General features: G+C 45.1%; 1 protein-coding gene across 1 annotated transcript in view; it reads left to right on the plus strand.

Moving 5' to 3' along the window:
• pcdh7b (protocadherin 7b) overlaps nt 1–27,541 on the plus strand; it is a 105,754-nt gene that overhangs the window by 51,663 nt on the left and 26,550 nt on the right.

The raw sequence follows: 27,541 nt of genomic DNA on the forward strand, positions 1-27,541 counted from the left end.
GTTCTGTAGGTTGAAATGTGAAGAAACTGCAGCGTTAGAAGGAGTGAGTGGGTGCAATGGGAAAGAAAATAAATAACAAAATGAATAAAAGCCTATTGTAAGAGCAGTCCCTCGGTACAGTAGTGCAATCCTCCCTTGCAGAACCTTCTCACAGCTAGTTTCCTACCATGGCTAAAATATGTGTGTGTGTGAGTGTGTGTGTTTAGTTGGGTGTGCAGTGAGAGATGGGGGTAATGGTCCCATTCATAGTCTCGGAGTCTGAGGCGATGCTTAACAAGGAGGAGCTGTCTTGAGAGTGCTAAGCCTAAGTGCAGAGGCTTTCCCGTCGCAGCTTAGGATAAAGATATTCAAATGGCTTAAAGATTCACATCCTCCTTTTTTCTTTTATTTTTTTACTCTTTTTTTTTTTTTAGATGGAGTTGTTTTATAGATGATGTCTTAACTTGTTATCAGATCAGCGTAGTCACAAGGTGAAGCCTGGACATAAAGCGTTAACGGTTAATATGACGACTCTGTGCAAAGCCCGGACAGATGTCCACATCAAATGGGCAGTTACACAGGTGTCCGCCATGACCTTGTTCAAATTCTGACATTAATGCAGATTAAAAGGGGATTTGGCGCGAGAAGATAGGGCTACCTGGTGGATATTTAAAATGCGCGGATTGAAAAGGTACCAGTTCGCCGGCCAAAAATTAGGGCCCCGGTTTAAAAGGCTCGTTTCAATTCGCTATCGCTTTCAACATGGACCAGACAACCCAGCTAAATCCAAACTGTGATCAGCCTGTCAAACAAGTCCACCTCGGAAACAGCATAGATTGCGAAACGAATGAACACAGAAATGGAATACTGAATACCTAAGAAAAAAGAAGGAAAAATAGAAAAAGGAAGAAAAAAGCTCATGTATCATAAGTTTGAAATGTTTTACAATTACAACACTGACCGCAAAATGTATGCTAATGTAATCCCGGCCTCAGCTCAGTGCGCGTATGTTGTTAATTCTCTCTTTTCCACGCTCTCAGAGTGCTATCGCAAAAGTATACTGGAGTTTTAGAGGAGATTTGTTGGAAGGAACAGAGTCAAGGTCAATTCATGAATCAGTCTCCATCCAAGAGAAACAACATGCTCGGCTGCTGCTCGCTATCTTTAGTGAGATCAGCTGAACTATTGTGAGTGTGTGTGTGTGTGTGTGTGGAAAGGCAGCTGTACCAGTGAGATTGGGAGCGAGTGAGCGCATGCGAATGCGGTCCCTGTTTTTTGTTCAACATATTGTTTTTAATCTCAAATCTCCCACATCTCACATCTTTTTTTTTTGCGGCGCGTTTATAACAGCTCTCCAAGTACTTGCAGTTTGCACTCGGGAGGCTATGAGGTGATATGATCTGGATTTAGGTGGGCACCAGGGTGGCCTTGTTGTCTGAGAGACTGTAATTGGTCTAGATCCTGCGATTCAACCCCCTAGAAATATCTGTAAATTCTCTGTCGAACTGTCCTGGAGGAAGATGCTGAGTCCCCCTCCCTACAGCTCGCTCACTTATATACAAGGTCACTCTGGATGAGGGCATCAGCTTAAATGCCGGTGTGTAAAAGTAAATGCAATCATCTAAGGTTAGGGCAAATATTGGCAAACTGCTCCGGCCTCCAGAGGGAGGCTAACTACGGTCATTAGCGCTCCCCCACTTGTTGTAGCCCGAGCGTAGACACAAGCGCTGCGTTTGGCTCTGTATTTCAAAGCCTGGTCTCTTGGAGGAAATCAGAGAGTTATGAGGAAAGAGGGAGAACAAAAAAAAAAGAAAGGAAGAAAAAAAAAAGTTAGCAGATGGCTCGCTGTGGCGCTTAGTGCTGGCGTGGGCATCATTAGCGACAGGTAATTGCAGACACTTAGGTGCGTGATGCGACAATGATTCCTGGTGAGTTTTTTTTTCTTCTTTTCTTTAAATCCTCTCTTGTCCTGTGGAAGACCAGAAGGAAGTAAGGAAAGGAGGGAGGGATGCAACAAAATTGGGTTAGGGTTAGGCAAAGGATAAGGGGTATTAGCCCACGGTCGTACGCCGTATGATCCTATTTTCAGTTCATAACTTTTGATAGGAATGTGTTATAGACTTGAAACCAAGTTTGTAACCCCCTCTCTTTAATTTTTTTTCATTCTGCACTATTATTTCTTCTTTTTTTTCTTCTCACAGCTCAGACTTGCTCATTGTCAATCGATGTTCGCACAATGTGCAGGAACAATCGTCCTCCACTGCAGCTGCTCGTCTGTCTCGCACACATGAATGCACGCACGCAAGAACTCCCTCTGCCCCCTCGCATACACACGCACGCACACACACACACATACGCAGGCATCCGTACTAACAACGACCCAGACAGACATCACACAGACACACACACACACAAACCTGTGTTTTTCCCTTCTCTACCTCCCGCTCCTCATCTCTTCTTTCCCTTCCACCGTGCACAGATGTGCTGAGGGACCGTGTTCTCTCTTCCTTCATCCCCCTTCATCAAGGTCAGGTTTCAAACTTTATTATTTGCTATTGGTTGACTTCTTTCCGCGGGGAGTGTCAAAACAAGAAGAAGAAAAAAAAAGAGAGAGAGAGAGAGAGAAAAAAAACAACTTCTCTATCCAAGACATATTCCTCCAGAACCAAGTCGGAACAGGGAGTGTTTGGGGTCACCACGGGAATATCAACACATTCTTGACCCATTACACACTGCACACACTAACAGAAAAGTCTCCTCTGTAGTTTCATCTTTATAGACCTGGTTTCAGTAAACTGAGCCCATGAGAATCCATTACAAATATTGCCAAAATACCTTTTTTTTAAAAAAAGAAGAAATATATCAATTTTAACCCTAATTCTTCAACAGCACCTAGCTCCATGTATTGCTCGGATATGGCACTTTCGATGAAGTCTTGTTTTTTTTGATGCACAGCTGGGCCCCTCACTTATTCATAAGCTTACCCCAGTGCTCATCAGATATTCATAAACGCTGAGTGTTTGGAGTCAAACACCCGATTAAGGCCGTTATGGATGGCAAAGAGCTCTTCCAGATGTACAGTGTTATCGGTGGGTCAAAGACTCGTGCTCCATTATTGATCTCTCGCATCGCCGGGGGGGGGTGGGCGGGTGGGAGTGGGGGAGTGGCAGCGGCCGGTGGATTTTTTCAATTTTTTGCCATGTTAGTTCAAGTGCACCTCAGAAATCACACGCTTCCGTGTTTGCCCTTTCATCATGAGCGAGAGGTGTCTGTCGGTGTTTCCATGCGAAACCTCCGCTCGAATCACAACAGCTCGCGGCGCTGAAGATGTAATATCATTGTTCGGTGCAATCGGTGCAACTGCACGGTGTACTGTGCTCACTGCTGTAGGTCATGATGTCAAGGATTTATTCTATTTGATCCATAGCGTGAATCATTATATTGTTGTTGTTCTTTTTAAATAGAAAAATGCTAATATATACCTATAACCTTTTTACTTAGGCTTCACCTGCCTGTATTCAACCCTGAACTAATGCGGTACAGTGCTGGCCTGCCAGTGGCTATATACTATATAGTTAACATATGAGAACATGGGTGTTATATGGAGTTTAGTCACTTTTAAAAAGAAAAACTTAACAGCCAAAGGGTCTACTTGTGCTGTAAGATGGGGATACATTAGTTTATTCAACTTGTTATTTCCCACTACATCACTGAGGGTATCTCACAGAGGCTGACGCCTGAACCTGCTCATGCAGACTGCAAAGACAGATGAACAGTGCAAATTTATTGTAGCCTCTAAGAGAGTAATAGCACGTCCTACTGGCTGCTAACGTTAGCATGCCTCCCACGTTTCTGTGCTTTTGGCTGCCAGACAACCCCCCACCCCCCTCCAGCACACAAACAAACACACAGACACACACACACATACCACACAACACAACAGAGTCTATCTCTCTCCTGTCTCCTCTCCTGCTGAGAAATCTTGGGGTAACCACCGTTGGATTACAAACATCATCATTTAGTGTTGGCTAGCCGGCTCAATAGAGTAGGACAGACAAGTGGCACATCACAGCAGTTATCAGTCAGCCAGTCACAGAGAACAGGCACCGGTAGAGACACTGCGAACACGGAAACTACCTCAAAGTACAAAGAAACATTGGACGGATCAAAGTGTGACTATTTTACACATACAAATCTTGTGTTACGTCAAATAAAAAAGACACTTAGCCATCTTTCACTCACTCACACAGAGACACACACTCTTCATTCAGCACAATGAGGCACTGCATCATTTTCCAGCCTTGTGAAGCACCTCACTAGATCACTTCATTGTTGTTGTTTCTCTCCATTTCCGAAGCTTTGCCCGTTGGAAAGCTGCTTAGCGTGGTTAATAATGTGCACGCGTGTTGTGTGCGCGCGTAGGCGTATGCGTATGCGTGCGGTGTGTTTGTGTGTAACTCTGTTCATTAGGCAAGCCCAATTGTACGGCCAGATGGCAAAGCGAGTTTGTTTAATTAAAACCATTCATATTTCAAGAGCGGAGCGGCAGCAGCGCTGGTCTTAGGTCTGATTTCCCCCAACTTGGTGGAGAGATGGGAGCTTGTGTGTGTGTGTGTGTGTTTGTGTATTGTGCCCATCACCACCCGGCAGAGAGTGGTTTAGTGAAAAATCACCCAGCGGAAGGCACTCGTGCTATCAATCAGCATGTTACACATGCTTTTCTCCCCCCTCGTCTTCCCCAAGGTCACAGCGCATGTGTGAGCGAGAGTTAAAAACACTACAACATTTATTAGGAAATTGAAATCAGGAGAGAATTGAAATAAATAATAATCAGTAGCATCTAAAAAGTGCATAAAGTTTTTGGATGTGTGTGCGTTTTTTTGCGGTGGGGGTCTGTATTCAGCCTTGGCTGCCATACACTTCCATCCGTCCCTTCTTTACCCCCTTTTTCGTACCCCTTTTTTCTTTTCATGACATCCTCAGGCAAAGCGACAGAAAGAAACAAGAGGGCCTGGTGAGATGATGTGAGAGGAAGCACTGAGGGGAAGGTAAAGGGAGGGAGGCATGGCGAGGCAGGATTAAATGAGTAACACACTGCATGGGAGCAGAGTAGAGGATCGAAGGATGGGAGGTTGGAATGAGACCAGGAGATAGAGAGAAAATTAATGATAATAAAACAAAAAAGCAAAACAGGAGAGAGGCAGAGAATGAGAAACAGAGGGGTAAAGTGAGCGGGGGGAGATGTGGGGGTTATATGCATGGAGAAGTTGCCAGTAGGGAGTGTCGGGGCTTGACAGAGGGATGATTGATCACTGCTCAGCCAGAGCGGGCAGGTATTCAAATCATACCCCAGTGTCACATCCACCGGAGAGACAGAGAGGCTGTCTTCCTCTCTCTCCACATGGGCACACATGAACTGTAAAGCCCACCCAGTGCACTCCTAACTCCTGTAACACACACTACACTGACTGAATTAAAACTGAGGGGAAACCTAATGGGAAATAGACAGGCCCAGAGAGAAATTTATGCTTCCTGTTAAAGGGTCAGTTCAGTTGCGTGATAACTTGGGGTGAGTTGGATGAACTGATCCTTTAACAGGATAGTTAAAGGATATTAGTAACTTAGCATACAGAGTGGGCTGGTTTAATGTGTCTGGGTCATCCTCAATACATAATTACTTTTCAATACATGTCCAGTTTTAGTATCAAAATAATACTCCCATAAAATGGTAAATGGCTTGTTCTGCTGATTCTACGGTGGCCCTGAGAGCTCAACACACTGCAACTTGCAAACTTGTACACTCAGAAAATGTCTGCATAAATTTGACACCGCAAAAATGAAGAGCATCACGTAAGAAAGTGACAGATCTGGTTGTTTGTGTGGTTTATTGTAACCTCAATATCGCATGATTCAGATATTATTGCTGATGTTATCTTCACGTGGTTGCAGCCAGATCTGTATATTTTCTATTCTTTCATTTCATTCAATAATGATCAAATTTCTAAGCTGATAGAAAACAAGACAAGGGAGGATAAAGAAATATTAAAATCATCTAAGAAATAATGCAGAGGAAGGGAGGGAGAGACACTTGTTCCAAACTAATATTAAACTCAGTAGAATGTAAGTTCTAGAGGAAACTGCCAGAAATAAACAAGGACTGATATATGTATGTGGTGTGCAGACACACAAACACACACACACTGTGGAAAGTCAGAGTGTAGATAATGGAATTGTTGCTGTGGTGTTTTGTGTAGCTGGAGGCGCACTGACACCCACTCCTGACAGAGATTAAAAAAGCCATTCAGCTGGCTTACACGGCGAAGCATCGCTCTGCCATGACGGCCATTTGGTTCTGAGAGAGAAAAAAAGTGCACTCGCTTTATTTTGTGTTGCGTTTGTACTGTACAGAATATCAGCCATTCTTACACCGAAGAAAAGCCAGTAAATAAGAAGGTGCTCGCCTTGCAATAATAGCCCCCCCCCATTCAAGTACGACGGCCATATTTGTTTCCGAGGGGCAAAGTCGTAACATACATGTGTGGATTTTTCCTCTTCAAAAATGCCTCTCTGTTGTGTTTCTGCATTGTTTTTTTCTGCAGTTTGGATGCACTGTTGATAAAGCGCGAAGCAGCACTTGCTGCAGGGAGGGGGAGAAAGGAAGCAGAATGGCTTTTCGTGGCGCTGCAGATACATGACTGTATTTTCAATGAGGGGCCTATAGTCATACGCGCCGCCATGTGCATTTCGTGCCTTTTTAGGTGCAATGAAGCGGCGACTAGCAATTTGGCTTGTCTCCAAACGGCACGGGCATTCGTTATGCTCAGAATAAAAATCACCTTTTTTTTTTTTTTTACGACAGCTGTTAATATGGAAGGCAACCTACTGCTGTTTGTTTGTTGTGGTTGCCATTTCATCATATCTTTATTTTTTTTGTTGTTGCTTCCCACACCTTTCTCACGATATAATCATTACTTGGCTGGGGAATGTGTGTCAGGTGTATCTTTTCGAGGGAGGGAGGGGGGGGATGGCGGTCTTCAATGAAGACAATTAAACACCTCCAAGGCACTCAGCCAAAGCCTCCCACCCTCAGCTCCCTCCTTCCCTTCCCTCTGAGGGCATTCTGTTTTCTGCTTGTTTTCCCTCCTCCTAGTTTCTCTTGCGGCCGCTCCCGCTCTTCTTCCCTTTCTCTTTGTAACTTTCCTCTCTTTTGTCACACCGTGCATGATCGAAGTAGTAGACGATGGGGCGAACAGGTTGCGCGTAGGGAGAGGAATTAACACTCGCCGGTGCATGCTGGAACATCAGGTGTGTAGCACTGGGACGCAGTGGGTGCCATGTCTATCCCAGTGTGAGGTCTGCTACAGCATGGGGAGGGGCCGGCTGCAAAGGGATGCCAGTGATCGTAACTTGCTGACTGCTTGTGTTTATTTATTTATTTGTATATTTCCTGATCCCTGAATGTGGGAGAAGACCACTGCGAGGGACGAGTATCTGTGTGTGTGTGTATCTGTATGTGCATATGTTGCGGGATGCCAGCTTCACACCAGGAGCATATCTGAGAGGAACACTGAGAAAGCTGAAGAATGAAGGCATTCTTTCTTTTTCTGTTTTTCTGTATTTTTTCCCCCCTCTTTTTTCTCACTTCAATGAATTTGTTGCAAACGCGCAAACAAACAGAATCCGGAGAAGAAGAGGGAGGGAAAAAAAACAAAAAACACAAACACATTCAGGTGTTCACACATTCTGTAGGCTGACACCAAGCTGGGGCCGCTCATGCATTCATTCATGCGTTGGCCAAACATACCATACTTTATGTGCAAACACCATCTTCCCACTACCACCAGCTCCTCGTCCTCTCTCACAGTTAAAGCACATACACAAATCCATGCATAACAACTCCACTCCACGGAGCACATTCTTTCCCCCACCGGAAAAAAAAAAACTGCCGGCAATTTGATTTTGCGCGCAAGGAATGCCGTGCTGATTATAAAACACATCGCATTTATGTGATTGCGGACCGTTTCCGTGAAAATGGCGAGCGCGTTTTAGCCAAACCCAACTAAAAAACAACTGGAACCAGATGTAACCTGTTTTCAGCCAATACACATAATGTGACTTCATCTCAGTGAGGGTTTGCCAAAGTTGGTAAGAGATATCCTCATGTTTGTAAGTGTGTGTATGTGTATTTGTGTGTGTGTGTGAGCCTCAGATTGAAAATGAGCAGTGACACTCATTTTGACCTTTAAGGTGGGAATTGCAAATTGTGTGCATTTTACAAGGCTGTGTTGACGCACACATGATGTAGCTCCCTCTCTGTTTATCCTACACAGTATGTATGTGTGGCATTTGGCCTGCCAGCAGATTAACCTTTTGACATTTCCGATGCTTCACATTGACCGCCCACAACTTTGTCCCAAACACAGACTCAAACTCGTGAAAAGCACAAACACACACAAAAAAACAACAACCTTGTACAAACTTGTTTCTGTGGCTTTTTTTTAATTTTCTTCCGCCACCCATTCACCCACATGTGCCTATTTCCAGAACAGCTTGCTGAGCCACACATCTCCAGCAGGCATGGCTGTACACTGGCATTTCTTCTGGGAAGGGATTTTGCCAGCAGCGGCGGCTGCAACCACTAATTGATACCAATTAGGTCGTATTATTTAGGAATTTGACATCATGTTCGTCTTTAATCAGGACGGTTTGATGACTCAGAGACGCAGCTAAATGCTGTGAAACTGTCAAAACACGAGGCAGACAATGGCTTGCCTGCTGCAGGCATTACGCGGAAACCTAATGATAATCAGTGTGCTGCGTGGGCTAAGTGTGTGTGTGTGTGTGTGTGTGGTGGTGGGGGTTGTATGTTATCTTAAGGTTACGTATGAACTATTCCCACAGTTGTAGCTGTGTAACCCAACAGGGTCAAAGTCACTGGCCCTATAGCAATCCCTATTAGCTTTAATATCAATAACAACACCAAAGATAGTAATACATGTATCCATGGGGTCAGTGGTAACGCTACATTCTGACCTCTCATTTAGCTTTCATATAAGCACATTAACACACAGCGGTACACACAGCAATATAATTCTGAGCAGATGAGGAACATCTAAAATGTCAATTCATGTATTCATCAGCCAGTTATTCTATCGACCTATTAATCAATTAATTCTCACAATTAAGAGGCTTGGATATTTGTCTTTTTCACCTAATTACCATTTTCTACCCAAGTTGTGCAAATGATCGATAGATGACTTGTACAAGAATGAGTCATTAGCATTACACATGATTATGTCATTCTGTGCTATCAACCGTTCGTTAACTGTTTAGTGTTTATACACCAATTACAGATGCTTCATTGGAGAATGTTCGAGATTACGCTTTATTATAAAACATTAATTGAGTATCAATAAACTGCTTATAAATACTGTATAGGTGAGTTTAGGTTTTATGGGAAAGAGGTTCTGTACTGAAGAGAATGTGGATCAATAGTTACAACTGAGGAAAATGTGTACATTGTACAGTATATATGAGAGTGTGAGTGTCCACATGCCTACGAATGCATATATATCCAAGCAGAGATGCATCACACGCACTCTCACTGTTGCAACAAGAGTACCGCGGCCCACCAGAACTTATTTTTACTCCTTCCTCTACCCCTCTCTCCCTCTCTCTCGTCCCTCCCCTCCCTCGCTCCTTCGCCTTATAAAAATAGATGAAAGCGTGTAACAATGGAAGAAGGGGGATTATCCTCCCCGCTCTCTTTCTTTCTCCCTCCTCACTCCCTCTCTCTCTCTCTCGCCTTTCTCTCTTTGAGGACACAGTTAATGTGTCTCATATGGAGGGAGGAAGCAGAGGGGGGAAAAAAGAGTGAAATGAAAAGCTAACATGCTTTATAGTAAGGTGGGGGGACTTGTCTGTCTTGGCCTGTGGCTGAGCCGAGTTGGAGGCCGCGCAAGTGACCTTTGACACCGGGGATGCTGGAGGGTTTTATAACAAACACACACACCTCGGAACAGAAAGACACATACATAAGGCTTTAACACACATGCAAGCACTCACAAAAACCTCCATGTACAGCTGTATGTATGCTTGCACACATGTGTGCACACTCCATCCCATTCACCTGGAGGGACAATATCCTCCTAAGTTCCTCCAGCTAAGGAATTTCATTACTTTCGTTCTTCTTATTTCCTCTTAGCTGGACTTTTTCAAAGGACTCTGCTCACGGACACAATTACTAAGGGTCATACAGTATATGCATTCATAGAAAAAAAGAAAAATCTCTTAAAGCAGATGTGTGATATGTATTTTTTTTCTCACACAAAAGAAAGAAGGATGCTCATTACTTTTCCTTACCGTGAACAACCTATGTGGTTCCTTCACAATTGAACAGAAGGAAGGTTTTTTTGTCTGTGTTAAGAATGACTTAATGCATTTCCTGAGATACTTACAGTAGGCCTACTTCTATTTTTTTTAACAAAAGGTTTGTCCACTTAGTCCATCGAACTGGTTTCCCTGGTGACTGTGAGGCAAGAAATCCTCATAATGGTCGGCATTAGCGCCATACATGTTTTATGAAGGCCGAGAGCTCACCCTACTTACGACAAACACTCGCTGAGCCAGTCGTGCACCCGTGAAATCGCCGCGCTACGTGCGTCTGTTGTCTGGTGCTTTAAGAGGAGGAAATTGTGTATACGTACATGTGTGTGCGTGCGCTGCTAATATTTGCACTCTCGCTGCTTCTCTCTTGTGAGTGTGAAGCTGCTTGCTTATGCATTGTTGACCCATTTAAGGGCTGTAGCGTTTTTTCGCCATTGTGCCGTCTCTTTCAGCTCACAATGTGAACAGTTTATTCTCACATGTGTAACACCTACGTAAAGCAACACAGAGAAATAACTCTTTTTTGTGAAAAACAAGAAAATACCCTTTTGTTTCTCTTTCTTCCTCCCTCATAAATGCATCATCCTCCTTGTTCATTCTTTTTTTCCCCTCCTCCTTTTCCCCCATCTAGGATGTAAAGGAATAAGTTTGCGTCAGCAGTTGTAGAAATGACGTCAGGGTAGGCAACACATTAACGTAGTGACATTTTTTTTCTTTTTGAGGGGACCGTGCACCATTTCCCTGCTCACAGCTGGTTTGATTATACATTGGCACCCAGTAAGTGAAATACCGCCTCGATTTGAGCCCTCGACTTGATAAATTTCACCCGATTTTCTGTACAACATCACACGCCACGCTCCCTCCCTTCTGTGTTGTTTGTAATTTTGGTGCACCTGGTTGGGAAGGCAAAGGGAAGTGTGCATCCAAACACACCACATTCCACCCTCCCTCCCTCCAGGTGTGTGTTAGTTTTTTTATTTATTTCCTTTACCTCGAGGGTCACAAAACAAGAAAGGAAAAAAAAAGAAAACAAGAATCCTCCTCTCCTTTTGTGCTCCGCTCACTGTGGCAGCTGTCTTTTCAAGCCCCGTTAAAACGGAGCGGCAATCACCTCACAAAGCTGCAGCTCAGCCATGCACGAGCTGTGATGACTGCCGCCCTATAAGAACAACTTCCTGTGAGGGATGAGGAAAGCCAAAAGTGGCAGTCAAAAGCCTCCCATTTAAACCACAACAGAAAATCACCCGAGAGCCAAAACACATCAGCGGACACAATCAGGGTGAGGTAACTTGACACTGAATCCAAACAATGGAGGTAAATGCAGTGGGGATTTGATGAGGGGAAAAAGCCAGGTGAGTTGTTTTTCTTTCCCCTGGGCTTTTAACAAAAAAAAAAGAAAGAAAAAAAAAGGATAAACCCCTTTTGAACACATGCAGTAGGGGCACACCTGTGTCTGTGCGTTTGCAGCCAAGTGTGTGACTCTTTGTGTGCTTCCTGCTCTTTTGTTTGCGGTCCCGCCCGCAGACTAATGGCTACCTGGAAGGCTAAAACAATAGCATTTATCTTGTCTGTAGCTCAAACTAACCCTCAGGCAATCACTTTAACAGAGGTTGTGGAACTAGTCACAGTAAGTGCCTCCACAGGGCACAGGACTGGACTTGAGAGCGAGAGAAAACTTAACTAATGAGCAATGGACAACAGAGCATTGAGGAGTTGTTTAGAAGGGAGCTTTCTTTTCTTTTTTTTTGGTCACGCATCCTCCTTATTCTTATTCTCTGCTCTTTGATTCTTTATGTTAGCTTTTTTTTTCACAGTATCAAGCAACCCTTCAACTTTTATCAGCCATGAGGAGAAAGAGAGAGAGAGAGAAAGGGAGCAGGAAGAGACTGAAATAATGACAAAAGACACCCCCCTGCATGCGCCCCCGCCACCGATGGGCTGACAAAACAGAGCATCCTAATCCAGATGATGTGCCGGCAAATCCACTCACAATGGCCTATAAACACAACATACACACACACACACAAGCACGCACACAAAAATACATATTTGTAGGACCAGATTTAAACACATGTTAAAATGAAAAAAAAAAATCTCTATCTCTTCAAATGAATGCCCTGAGATCAGCCTTTGGCAGCCTAGGTAAACATTGTGTTGCCTATAACTTAGTGAGAGTGGATGGGTTTGTGTGTTTGTTGGAGGGGTGCTACTGGGAAGAGGCTTACCTCTGGCAAAGAGTCTGTATACATAAGCAGGAAGGAATCCTTTGTGCTGCAGGTTTGCAATGCTGCATGGGAAATGGAGAAAGGGAAAAAAAAAAAAAAAAAGCTGTTGTGTTTGGTTCATATATTGTCGCTATGGGTTATAAAGGGTTTCTAGTTCCCAACGAGCTGCTATATCATTGGCTGCTCGTACTGTGCATGATGCAGAGTTGCACTGTTTACCCTGCCTCCTACATACGACGTACGGCACAGATTTGAGAATCTTCTAGAAGTGACAGATTGGGTTCACGCACTGCACAGGGAAACAAGTTACAGTCATTATCCAGTTCTTGCGGATATATCATGAACTTTGTGGTGGTTGTCTCATGCCAAGACTGCCACACATATGCACAAACGCCCACGACTGCCTGGGTGTGGTGAATTTAAAGAATCTACAGTAATTTGCTACACACCTCACATTAGCATTAGCAGCTGCATACTTAGTAGTCTAAGAGAAGTATTGTGAGCTCAGTATCAAATTTTATTCTTTTGATTCATTTCCACCATTGGAAATGAACACCCATCTTTATCATACCTTTCCTTCTACTGGAATTAGCATGCTAACCAGCTAGCCCTAGGCTGTTTTACTGATGGCAGCTGCTAATCTGCTCTGGAATTTGTTGCCATAACCTCAAAGACAATGAAAGGTGAAGCTCTTGTCAAGCAACAATCATCACCACCCACAGGAAACCATGTTCAGTGGCAGAGAAAATTGACCCGTAAGTAAGGATTTCACAAAGAAGTTAGCATAGCAGGCCTGTCCTTGTTTGATTTTAATTTGTTGATGATCAAGGTGCACTGTGGGTAATGTAAGTCCCAGGCACTGCTAGAAAAAATACACTATTCCTGTTTGCCAACTCCCAAACATGTCAAGAATGTAATAGGCCTAAGCGAAAGTCAAACTTTTAGAGGACTCGAGTCTACAAGTTTGATTTTTACTGATGGAAAGGAAGAAAGAGAGAGAGGAGAGAGAGATGAATGATGGTTCCATCACCCCACACATTGTGAATGTGAAGTCACGCCAAGGCGGCATAAATCATCTTAATCCCTGAGCGATTGCAGGCGGAGCAAGGTCATGCACATGCACATATATGCATAAACACACAGCCCTCACCTTGTTGCCAAACTCCCTAAATCACCATTCAAATCACTCATCTTCATTTGGGGGAGAAAAAAAAAAGAGCGAGAGAGGCTGTACTCTTTAATAGCTCAGGGGGCTTGAGCTAAATTTAATCTTAATCAAAAACAACCTCAGATTATGAGCTGCAAGAACAGATGGTTTCTGGGTGAAAATTGCATTTTCCAGACATTTCTTGATTGTTTGCGCTTTTCTCCCTCCCTCCTTGGTGTTATTATTATTATTACTACCCCTGCTTTTGCTGATTTCATTTCGGACTTATACGCATTATCTGGGCTTAAGACTCGCTGACCATTCTCCCCCCTCCCAAAAAAATGCTCCCATCAGGACCTTTTCATTAGCGTCAAAGTCTTAATCCACCTCAGCACATACATGCAGTAATCCTCCTCTCCTCTTGAAAAGACCAAAGCTGTCAACACTCGTGTTCTTCGGCTGAACCCGGTCCGAGGACAAAGCAATTTGTTTCTGAAGCGTCAGAGGGGGGGGGGGGGAAGGTGGTGGAAGAGAAGGGAGGAGGGGAGGGGGAGTCGGCTGCAGAGAGGTGAAAGTGTTTATGGTGTATCGGGTGTATAAACAGATTTTTGCAGGGAAGACTGTGGTTCTGGGCTTTGACGGAGCGCCTGCGAGCCAAAGACTTTATCCTCTGGCAAAAAGGTGATGGTGGAAGAGGAGAGGATGGAGCGAGAGACAGACAGACAGAGAGCGAATGTGGGAGTGTGGAGACGCGATTGTATTCTGTTCAAGGTTTTACGCAACCAGAGCAGCAGACTCTTCCCTTTTCTTGTGATTAATTGTGCATGTGTGTGTGTCTGTGTGTGTGTGTAGCCCCGCACTCAGCCAGGAGATTGTGTCAGTTTAATCTGAAGTGCTGATGATGTGAATAGGGCAAAAAATAATGAGGAAAAAAAAAAAAAAAAAGAATGCACAGTTAAGATCCGGAGAGCACTTCCCCTAATGAAATGCAATGACACATTTTCATGCACACACACACACACACTTGCATGAACGCATACACACTTTAAATGAAGCCGCCTTGCTCTCCGGAGCTGCTACAGTACAAATACTACAATACTACACATATCAGCTGCGTTTTATTGCTCAATTGTGTTCCTCATGTGTTGTGCGTATGAAAGCTATTGCAAAAAAACAAAAAAAAAAACAAAAGCAGGACCAGACAACACCAGAACATGTTTGTGTTGGAAACCAGACAGTGTGGTTCGTTGAAGACAGGAAGTTAATTGTGTTGTGTCTGGTTGCCGAAATAGGCCAAAAACATGCAAAGTTTCCCACTTCTTCCTGCATGAAATCACTTGTTTATGTTGTAGTGAAAATGAGGCCACAGACTAATGTGTTCCCCTGGAAAAAAAAGAAAAGGATCGGCAGCAGGAATGCAAGAATAAACTGCAACGAGCTGATTCAAATCAGGCAAAAGGCAAATGTTCACAACCCACTCAGTGACACCAGGGTTTTGATTTCGGAGTGTGATGTGCGTGTCTGTGTCTGTGTCTACGCGCGCGCGTGTGTGTCTATGCGTGTGCGGACTGTAAAAGTCCAGTGGACAAGGCTCTCTTTACTCACCCTGACAGGCAGAGAGCTGTAAAAAATTGCACCATATTTCCTCTCAAGTCTCTTCTGATACCGAGAAGCAATGTTTTCACAGCTGCCTCCACTTTTTCTTTCCTCCAGTTTCCCCACTGTGTTGTGTCGAGCCGTACGTGCGGGCGCGTGTTTGTGTTTGCAAACTACCCCCCCCCCCCCCCCCCCCCCTCCTCTTTTTACCCAACGTGAGCAGAAAATGAAAAAAACAAAAACTAGGTGCCAATTGTCTGAGGCGCAGAGAGACGGAGAAGAGAGGGTCCCTTCTTTGTTCCACAAACTTCTCCCCCTCCCCTTGTTGTCTCGCATCCATCCCACCACCACCACCGCCGCCATTCACCCCCCCACCCCCCCCCTTCTCCTCAGACATCTCGTTGTAATCATCTGTTTATGCAAAAGCCTCAGTATGATTTACAGAGTAATCAGCTTGCCACCTCCCCGAGAAATGTTATTGCTGGCATTTTGGGGCTTATTTAATTGAAAATTTGATTCTCGCCACTCGATGGCCGTTCACAGCGTGTGAAACATGGATACAGCCTCCTCTGTATCCAATTAGAAGCCAGTCATCTATGATGACAGCGCTGTGTCGGCAGGGAGGGAGGGAGAGTGTGTGTGTGTGTGTGTGTGTTTTTGTGTGTGTGTGTATGTGCAGCTAATAATAGACTAATAACTCTGACTTTGTCTGGTAGTGGTGCTATGTTGTCACGAGATGTTCAGCTGTGTCGGAAAGTTTTTAGCTTATTATTTCAACAGCACTGGGCCTATGTTTCTATGGGTGTGTTTGTATACAGGTGTGATATACGTGTGGATTCACATTTCACATCAACGTTTCACCCCCACCCCCCATTCCATCCACGTCTTCCTCTTGTCCTCGTGGAGATAGAGCGAGAACACAGACAGACGGGGGCTGTATGTTTTCAGTGCTTATGTTGCTGGGCAGCAAGTACGAGGAGCGATATCGATCTAGATGCTGCAGACAACCTTGGCTGTCCAAGGGCAGATATTTGTGCTATATACGCGGCTTGACCTAAAGTCATCTCCATGTCGAGCTGAGTAGACAAAAGCTTTGCAGAAAAAAAGTCGTTAATGATGAATTTACCCCCCCCCTCCCTTCCCTGCTGCCTCCACCGCCGAGACAACAGACATTACTTTTCTCTGGTCTTGTGTTTTTGCGAGCGAGTTAATTGTGTTTCCCTGTGTGATGGAAGGGAGGGCGGTGGATTTTTTTTTTTTTTTGCAGGCGAGGCTGTTGCACCTGCCCGCCGAAGCTGCCACAAATGAAAATCAAAAGGAGTACCCGTAGCTGGAGAGCCCTTCTCTAATAATAGAAGTTAAGTACTGGGAGCAATGCAGTGTGAGAGGAGATGTTTGCATAAATGGGAAAAAAGAGAGAGTGTGCGTCATAGTTGTGTGTGCAGAGCAGAAAGAAAATGAGAAAAAAGAAGAAAAACATACTCTTTGTCCTACTCTTGTCATATCTACAGTAAATTCTTCCCGCCCACACAAACTACATCCCATTGGCTTAACTGTCACCTACATGAGCAGCAGGGCACAAAGCCACTGAAAGACTGCTGTGAGTCCAAATGCTTATAGGAACCTGAGTGAGTCAATGTCAACCTTTTTTAAACAAGTCTCTAACCTTGGCTGCCACTCTCACAAGCTGGCCTCATTCACCTCGCACAGGCCGAGTGGATTAACACTAAACTGTCACAACTGTGGATGTGGCGTATAGGAATACCAAAGGCTACATCTCTACGGCAGCTTGTGCTGTATAAGTCACACTGTGGTGATTTTCTAATTCAAAAAGTGAAAACTGGATTAACTAAACTCAATTTAAAAAAAATCTATTTAATCTCCCTCCTTTTGTTGTTGTTGTTGTTCTTCTCTGCAGCTTAGTAACTGACTGACTCATAATGAGCAGCTCATGCGCTCTCCACCCATTTATTTATCCCTCATCCACACTGAGCGTGTTCTTCTGCTGCTGTCGCCGTCGAAGGAAGACGCCATCTACTGTAAATAGCAGCGATCGGCGTCCTGTCATTGGCGCTTTATGACAGAAAAAAACAGGAAAAATACAGGTGAGACGTGTTTGAACTGAGCCGCACCTTAAAATGTGGGTCATTGGCAATGCGTTAGAAAAACAAACCAAAAAAAAGAAGAAAAAAAAGACACTTTAAATGATAACTTTGAGTGTGAGTCTGGTAATTGTGGTTGATTAGAGGGTAAAGAAGCCCGAGGCAGGGGATGAGTAATGCCACTACTGTATGGCTGGAGTGATTTCATGGAGGCCAGCAGCGTGTGCATTTGCTGACAGGGAGATGATATACCGGCCATGGTGAGTGCTGCTTGACAGTAAATGCCTCCCCACCCACTCTGTGTTTACAGTCTTAAATGGATTACGGTCCATGGGCAGCCTCTCCACGTTAACCTGCCACACACGTGTGTTGCTCCAGAGTTCACGCCGCAACCTCCTGTGATGGGAAATAGAGGAGCCCATAACTAGCACCCTTCACCAACGCCCCAGCAGTGTGTCGCTAATCACGTTAGCATCGATCATGTGAGCGCCCCGGCTCTGACCTCGGTGTATTGCATTCGCTTTGGACTTAAGAACTGAGGTGCTGTTGTATGCCGCCCCCCTCGCGCCCCCTCCTCCTTCTCACGCAGCACTTAAAAGTGTCAGCACGTGAAAAAGAAGCGCTAATACGCGGGAAAAACCGCGTCCAAAGCCGTCACTCGCTCACGTTTGACTGCGGAAGGAATTTGCCAGAGCTTACATGTTTTTATCCCGTGTGTCAGCGTGATGTGTGTGTGTGTGTGTGGGCTTGCTGCCGCCGATACCCCACCACCACCACCACCCCCCTCCCCACCCCCCTACTCTCTCTTGTAATACGCTATTATGCATCAGAATTAAGCTCATGCCTCCGAAAATGAAAACACCGGAATTAGCCGTCAAATTGAGAGCCACGCTGAAGACAGTTGGAAAGAATTGGTGGGGGTGGGGAGGGCAAGCGGGGGAGGGGTGGTTGTGGGAATATCATGAATGTAATGTTTCTTTTCATAAAGTCAGGGATGAGGTCGCCACAAATGATTCCCCTCGACGTAAGTCCGGGAAATGAAGCTTGCTCTTTTCAGCCGGGATAATTAGCTGGGCTGACAGTCGATCCCCATTTGTGACACTGATTTCCCCCCACACACACCACCACCACTCTAGTTTGGGACTATAATCCCTCCTTTGAGGATGTGCAAGTGACAGAAGTTTTGTGTGTGTGTGTGTGTGTCCTTCTAGAATATTCCGGCAATTAGAGAGGCTGCAATAATACCCATCAACTCCTTGTAATTAGCGAGCATTTGAGATGATGCAAGAGAAACTGAGAGCCCTTATGACCTCGACGGGGGCCGAGCAGTAATTTCACTGTGTGTCTCGCTGCGCGTTTGTGTGTCTCTGTGTCTCGGTATACACAAGGGAGTCAAGTTAGGATGAGTAAGCAGTGTCCCCTCAGCCGGAGCACAAAGTGTACCCGTGCCACCCTTCGCCCCGTAAACGGCGGATTCAGCATTAATGCGCAAGCACGCACGCACATTCAAAGAGCATCGTCGCGTGTGTGTACGTGTGTGTGTGAGCTTGTTACTAAAAGCCGGGGCTGAGGCATAGTGTGTGTGTGTGTGTGTGTGTGTGTGTGTGTGCCTTTGAAAAGTTCTCTTCACGTCTGTTGTTGTTTTCAGCTGCCAACTTGTTGTTGACTGTCTGTGTCCAGCGATGGTTATCACAGCTGATGATGCCCTTCCCTGTCAGGCCATGACCCCCTTACTCCCACTGAATTATCATCTGTCAGAGAGGAGGGAGAGGGAGAGAAAGGGGGGGAGGGGAGGGTGAGAAGGGGGTATGGAGGAAGAGGGGACAGAGGGAAGATTTGGCTGAGTGCCTCCGAGGTGTTTAATTGTCTTCATTGATGACCGCCCCACCTGCTCGCTTGACACGCATTTCCCAGCCAAGGCATGTCAGGCATAAACAAATAACTCATGCACCAACTGCATGGGGGAGATTTATGGGGGGGGGCGACCAATGCCTCATTGTCAGCCCCCGCCCCCCCCTCCAACTGCTCCACATCTCACATGAATTAGAGACTCCTTTGGAATGAATGAATTACCGAGCGTTTGCGGTCATTAAATTATGTAACGCGAGGAGAAAAACGTGACGTCGCGGGGGCCTTCGACCTTGGCCCTCTCTCCCGCTCCATTTTGCCAGCGCGAGAAAAAAAAAAGAAAAAGTGAAGTCACTTCAAACGATTTAGACAAGCGCTCGTGTCATTAAATTTAATTGCGCAGAGCAGAGAGGTGGAGGGAGGGTGGGGGGGCTGGGAGAGAAGAGGGGGTGGGGGGGTGGGGATAAAAAGAAAAAGAAACGTGAGCTCCAAATATCACCCCATCTCTCTCTTTCTCTCTCCCACTTCCCACACTCGCTGCAACCTAGATTTGAACATAAACACATTGCGAAAATTGAAAGTGTGGTGGTGGTGATGGGGAGGTGTGCTGAAGAAAGAAAGAAAGAAAAAAAAAGTCAAAACAGAACCTACTCCTCTTTTCATTTCCCACCTCCCTGGGGTCTCGCTCAAGTCGGATAGAGAGTTGAAAAGTTGGTAAATTAGAGGGAATTCGAGCCGTGGCAGTTAAGCGCTCCGTCTCTTTCCCTCCGCTCGCTCCCTCTCCCCTCATCGCAGACAGTAGTTTGTAAAGGTCAGCGCTGTCTGTCGGCTTTATTTGAGGGTGTCTGAAGACCCATTTAAGACTGACTTTAACTTCAAATGTGCTGACCTAGACAGCGCTGATCTGCTTGAGCCCAGGGTAGCATGCTGTGATTTCCCTCGCTCTCTCCAGCCATCTCTCTACATTAGTTTCTCTCCCTGCTTCATTCATTTAGATCGCTTTCTGAAAGAACTCTGAAAGCCCCTTTTAAAAGTGCCCCAGAGCAGACTGCATACCTCGTAAGGAATTTAGATATTCTTTTTTTTTTTTGTATTACACTGCATGTACAGTAAACACAAATGCCTATGAGTTATTTCACTTTCACTTGTGCAGAATTCGCATCCGAAGGTGGAATATTTGATGTCAAAAAGACACATGTGCTTAATTTACTTTGCTTTTAGAGACCCGTGACACCACTTTGGTTAAAAATCTCGAGCCAAAATCAGGTATTCTGTAGAGAAGCAAAGCCTGTAGTTATTGCATCTAATCCTGCAAGGTCTCTGCAAGTGTTAAAAAGTGTGTAAAGCGCTGAATAATGCAAGCCCTTGACACACACACAGATCCACGAGGATGAGCCCCACTTATCGACTAGTGATGGGATGCAGTGTTGTTAAGGTGGTCTGGGCACGTTGGAAATGCTAGTACATTGGCATTGAATTTGATTAGATTCATATGCACTCTGCGAACTTGCACCATCCTGTAAATTGTGAAATATTTTTTTGGACACCATATTTATTTATTTTTTATTTACTACAAAGCCTATCTTGTGAAAAGAGATCACAGTGTACGTCTATATATATATATATATATATATATATATATATATATATATATATATATATATATATATATATATATATATATATATATATATAAATAAAAGCTATAGCAGGGTGCTGAAAAGTACACCTCCCCCCATGTGTTAACCTCACAGCCAGGTATGACACTAATCGTTTCAGACCAGGATGGAGGCACCAAGGGATGAAAAAGAGACGTGACGGGGGTCGGCGTGGGGGTTAGTGTAATGGAAGGTAAAGAGTCAAAGAGCGAGAGTCGTAAAATGGCCGGAGGGGATGCTGTTGGCCAAAGTATGCCATTTGTGTGTGTGTTTGCGTGGCTACGGTAAATACATGTCAGGCCCTATCATCCTTGCCAGCTTAACGAGCCATGGCACTCCCACTAGGTGAGGCCATGAGGGTGCACAGGTTAGTAGCTGTTACAGTGGCACACAAACATGCGTATACACACACGCACGCAATACGCTCACACCCGATCCAACCTTCCTGGCTCACACAAACAAACGAAAAGGGTATGAACCGATGCAGGAATGCTTTTAAAATCAGGTAAAATAAATAAATTAGTTTGTCTAGTTCAAAACCTACGCACACCTGACATACTGTAGCATGGATGGAGAACTCAAAAATGCAGTGACAGGAAGTGGAAAACTCCCACATTTGTTAGTGTTTTGGCCCATAAACCTCAGGCCCACAGGGTGTGATTTAGCAGAGGTAGGAACATGTCCGGTAAGATCTCAAAAGCACTCTTAAAAAAAATCTAAATGAGAGCTACAGATGCTGCTAATGCTCATCTGCCCCGGGTTTGTGTGTGTAATATTTTTTGTTTTTTTGTGTGTGTAAAGGACACTGAAAGTGTCCTGCCCCACTTCTCTCTCCTCGTTTCTTGGTGAGAGTAGTAGAGAGGGAGACTGCTGTCCGTCCCTTTCTTTAAATAGCCGTTCCCTAGGGGCACCGCTGGACACATGCAAAGTCAACCATGCTAACCCAGCCACATTCTGCAGCCCATTTACCCTTCACAACACAGGAGACACTTCTTTTTTTTTCTTTCCGCGGCGTTAAAAAAGTCCAACTCCTGCGCCTGAAATGTATCAAATCAAGGATAAAATCAGTACCAGCTCTCTGTTTCCACACAATCTCTCCACCATATGTCTCCCCATCCTCTCACTTGTCTCTCAGCGCTGCTCCTTGTCCGTCAAATTCTTCCGCCACTCGCTCAATTCACTCAAGCCTTTTCTCTTTTTTTTCCTCTCCCCTCCCACTATTGTTGCACTCTCGTTAGAGCACATCCAATTTTCAGGGAGTGAGTTAGAGGGGGACGATATGAATCTTATCTCACCGCTGCTTTAATTATTCCATCTTCAAGGTGCGTTCCTTTTTGAGGGGGCCGGGGTTATTAAATAGTGTCCATTTTAATCAAGGCATGCTATAGCCCCAAATTGAGCAAGTAATTAAAGGTGGAATAATGAAATTGAATTGGAGAGTCTACTACATTTTTCTCTGAACTGGATTTGGTTCATTTTGCGGTCGGCAATTGGTCGTCTCTGACAGGCAGCAGTCTCATGGGACCGAACTGGATTAGTTTCTGAAGGGTCTCTCTCTCATACATCTACTCATCCTGTGCACCTTCTTCTCCTTCTTCTTCTTCAAACTCCTTCTCTCCTTTTACTGTGTTCTGAGACAAATGGGCCAGTAATGATAGCCCTTCATCGCCTACTTTCCTCCCGGTCTGTTCTCCTCTCCTCAGTGTCCTCAGTCTTCCCTGTACTTTGTAATGAAGCATTACTGTCTCTGTCTCCCAGGCAGACAGTGATAATTACCAGGAATGTGAAGTAGACCGCAGTGCAGCTGCTTCCTTCACCAAAAAAGACACCTTTTATGGAATTTGTGTCCCTTTTTTTTTTATTGTGTACCCATCATGTGGAGCAAGTGTATGTTTGTGTTTGTGTTCAGGTTTCCCCAGCAACATGACAAATCATAGCGTCCAGCAGAAATTTGCTGTTTGTCAGTCACTGTTATTGTTGGTTGTGTGCTGCTTTAAAGCACAAACAGAATCATTTAATGGGACCTGTTGGTTGGTACATGTATGTGAATTGTTATTTTTTCAAACTTTTTGAGCATTTTCAACAAAAAAAAAACATGAACGCTTCCTGTATTAAAGCAGCCATTTGTGATTTTTGCTACTGCTACATAGTGTTGGCCTTGACAGTCAAGAAATAAAAAACAAAATAAGAAATGTTGCAATTTCATTGTCAAAAGTTCCCTTTACCTATCCTCAGCACTGGGGAACAACTTCTTTTTCAGAAGTTAGCATGCTAACGAAGTAGCTCTGGCTTTGTAAAAGAGGCCAGTCATTTTCAGATAGCGAGTCACTACGATGCTTAGGCTGCCATGAAGAAGTATGGCTGCTCAGGGGACAATTCATAAACTGTGATGGCTGAATGTCTTGGTAAATAAACACATGGCTACGTAGCATTAGCAAACATAGAAATAGCCATTTGAAACTCACTGTTATTGCATCTAAATGGCCATATTCAGCAACTTGACCCCACAGTTAGAGATTAAACTGTAGCTATTGCAGAAGACAGCATTCTCTGTTGGTATGTTTTGAAAAGTTGTGTTATTTGGATGTTTGTCACAGTCACCTTGGAACTTTCCTTTTTCTTTAGAAACTTTTTTTTTTGTAACTGCAAAGGATCAAGGATCCATCTGCACTGTCAACACAAAATCCAGTTAAAGAGTCACCACCTAATGGTGCAAACACCGCACTCTGCTTTTGTCCTCACAACACCCACGACTTCCTCCAAGTGCGCGCACATAACCGCATCGTCGCAAAAACCTTTCTTTCCCTACTCCCTTTCACCTCGTACTACATCTCTATCCGTCTCCCTTCTTTGTGCCCCAAGGTACCCGTGTGCCCTATCAAATGCACTCCAAACACACAGCCGGTGGATCAGTCAGACTCCCTGGGATATGCCTCGGGGAGAGAGTGAGAGAGGAAGGAAAAGAGGAAAGAGGGAGGAGAGAAGAGAAAACAGATGAGGAGAGGAGGAGAAGCGAGATGCACATGAGGAAATGCAAAAAAAATGACGAAAGAGGCATTGGAGATGGAGAGGCAACAGAGAGGGGGGTGGTGGTGCGGGGGGGTGGGTGGGTTAGCATATAGTGTTTGTGTGAACATATTTGTGTGCGATATGCTTAGGGGATTGGGCTGCAGAGACTGAGCTCATTAGTCCTTAGTGTACTGTGTATTTTTTTCTCTCTTCCAGGTAAACACTCAACTCTGGGGCATCTCACACCTCGGCATGATGAGTAATATCTATGTGTGTATATGTGTGTGCGCACATAGTCTGTGTTTTTTGATTTACCGTATCTATTAGCATATTCAGATTCATGGCTGCATGCATATGAAGTTGTTTGGTTAACACACACACACAAATGGTGTTGGGTTACAAACAAGAAGTGGCTCAGTTTTGAATGCATTTGTATGAGTGTGTGTTTGTGTGTGTGTGTTTGTGGAATGGTAACGTATCCTTCACAAACCTGAAGAACATAGAGACTCTCACTCTCCATGTCTATAGGTGTCTTGGCAGAGCCTCTGTAAGCGGGAAATTAATAGGAGGTGTGTGTGGGGGGGGGTATTGCAGCTATCGATGGAGAGCAGAAATTATAGAAGGGGGGGGGGTCTAGTTTAGAGGAAAGCTTGAAAAGAATATGTGCAGTGGGGGGATTTTCAGTCGAGCAAATACGGCGGGCCTCAACTTGACGTCGTGGATGTGAAATCAAAATGGCTGCCGTGGAAAAGGCTTTTGTGCTGTGAATGCGCCGTTTGCTGAGTCACAGCTTAGCTCTTTAGCAACGCTTTATTACTCATTTCACACATTTGAGTTTTTCATCCGTCAAAGGCAGGGAAGAAAAGAATCCGGTCCAGGATTGGGTGGGTGGTTGGTGGTGGGGACTAGATATTGATTGACGTTAAAACTTTGATGAGCAACCCTCTGCTGAACATTAGCGACCCCCACCCTGTACCATACTGAGAACGCATAGCGGACAGGGGGCAAGGCGCGTTCCCCTTAAAAAAGGACAAGTCATTTAAGCTTAATGATGCAACCGCGTTGCGCCGCAGCCACCTGCACCGAGTCCAAGTCGCACACCCAGAGCTCACTTCTGTCCACACTCTGGCATCATTAGCCGGCTTGTGTCCACTTCCTGAGTCAAGGGTCACAATGACAATTCGCCAGTACCGTATTTAGGAACATTACCACCATCACTCACAGCAGTAATGAGCGAGCAGCAGATGGATGCCATTCTAGAAACCGCTTTTAATGACCGAACAGGGGATTGGGCTCCTGTCTCCAATTGGACCCCGCAGACTCTCACTCTTAAAGGGCAACTGCCAGATATCCGAGCCAAAATGGAGGCAGGAGGCCTCATTTCTACCCTTTTCCCTCCTTTTTTTTCTCCTTTTTCTTTTTCAGCTCTGTCTTGCTCTGGCGATTATGCTCTCCCTTATGCTTGTGGCGAGTGGAAACAGTAGATGAGAGGCAGAGGCAGCATTATCCTCTGCTTTTCTGTTTTCTTTCTGCACAGGCTCAGAGAAGCTGGCTTTGGTGTGATCCAGTGTCGGCCATTTGGGAGTGCCTCGTGTTACCATGTACAACCCCGCTCCCCCTGACCCCCTCCCCTTGAAAAAACTGAAAAAAATCCCTGATTCCCACACAATCCTCCTGTTTTGTAAATGGATGCTTGTGATGGCCAATCAATACTGGCAGATTAGGAATGGGATTTAGCTTTACAAAGGTGGTCCCACTACATTGTAATCCCCCACCCCCTTTCCTCCCTCACACTTTTGTTAGGAGACAGAAAATACAGTGTATAAATAGCTTTTATCAACATAGACAAGCTTAAAAGCTCTTTTCTGTCCTCTTTTTTTTTGCTTTCGCCTCTCTGCTGGCACATTGATCATTAATGCAGCCATTTTGCAGACTAATATTTCAGGTTTTAATTGCGCTCAGAGAGGCTGAGCACTAGAGAGAACAACAAACGTGGCCATTTCCTTCCTCCTTGCTCACACCCTTGTGTGTTTTTCAGCAAAAAAAAAACTCACAACAGCCAGGGGCCTGAAAAATAGCTGTTTAGAAACTTGTTGTGAGCCTCCGGGGAGGAAGGTGATGAGGGGTTGCGCCGGGGAGGGAATGCAGTCAGGGGTGCATATCCCAGCCCCACGAGGCCCCTCTTGATGTTACCTCATTTCCCCTGTTTGTAATTAGCGCTGCGTATTAGCAGCTAGCCGGCGTAGACGAGGGCCTTTCAGGACATCCAGGAGACCACCGGGGGAACCGCTGCAACAGGATATCAGGCCCTCTCTCTCTGGTCCCAGAGGGTGAGCCAGGAAAACAGCTTAAGCAAACAGCCTCCCAGGTAGTGTCCTCATTAGCGCTATCATCGCTATTAACAGCATTAGTGCCAATGTTTTGATTGCCGTCATTATCATTAGCAGCTCGAGCGGCGCAGCTACCTACCAGGAAGGGATTGGCAGTGGGGTATGACAGGTGTTTTAACTTCGCCCTTGTTGACAGCCTGAAGCCAACAGGTTGTAGTTTGGAAGTAAACAAGCCATTCCTCTTTTATATATTTACACATTATATTTCCATTTTAAAGCTCCTTGACCTGCAAAGGAACTTCAATAAAGTTTTATTTTGAAAAAAAAAAAAAACCTGTTGTGTGGAACCTGTTTGCAGATCTCAATGAGACAACTTGTGGTTTTTTTTTTTTTTTAACAGTGCAGCATTAAGTGAAATCTCCAGGCAGCGTGTACTGGTCTCTTAACTGCGCTCGCCTTGTCCATATTGGCTTGATTCATGAGGCCATTGAGCCTTGCCGCCGCAAATTGCTTTTTCTCCCATAATGCCCCGCTGGTAACTGCATGGCATTATGGTCAGCGAAATCTCATGCAGCAGCTGATGTTCAAATATATCTAATGAGATTCAGGCTGCACATGTCATGGCTTGCCTCTCTCTCTCTCTCTCTCTCTCTCTCTCACCCCCATGTGTCGGAGTTTTAAATCTTAACTAATACGACAATGTGTCTTCTAGACAATTATCTGCTGGCAACCAATATCGCAGGTACATAAAGAAACAAGTACCCTCTTGTGAAAGAGGGATTATAGTATGTTCCTAAAGGAGGATGAACAAGGAGACAGGACAGAGTGTCAAAGGCAGGGAGGATGGAGGGTGGATGGAGGGAGGGAGGGAAGGGAGATAGCGGAGAGAAGGGGGCGTCTACACGGCTGCACCGAGGATTTCTATTATTCCCAGCTGGTTGCTGTACTGAAGCACACATTTCCCAGGCTATCTTTGATTGACAGCTTTGGTATCAGCGGGGGCGGACGGGGGGGTTACGTGCACACTGGGGGGAACGGGCGTGCTCATACACATGTGCGAGCGCGTGGGTTCCCCGACGTTATTGTCGTCCGTTTTTGTTGCCGGCCGGCGCCGTGTTGTGCAGCACGGTTGGTCAGAGACGGGCCACCTGGGATGAGGAGAGAGGAGGCAAAGGAAGAGAAAGAAAGAAAAAAAAGAAAAAGAGAAGAGAGAGACAGGACATGCGGTGTTTTCGGCCTTTAGCCAGTGCACGCAGAGGGA

This window comes from Trachurus trachurus (genome assembly GCF_905171665.1).
Source record: "Trachurus trachurus genome assembly, chromosome: 18".
NCBI lineage: Eukaryota > Metazoa > Chordata > Actinopteri > Carangiformes > Carangidae > Trachurus > Trachurus trachurus.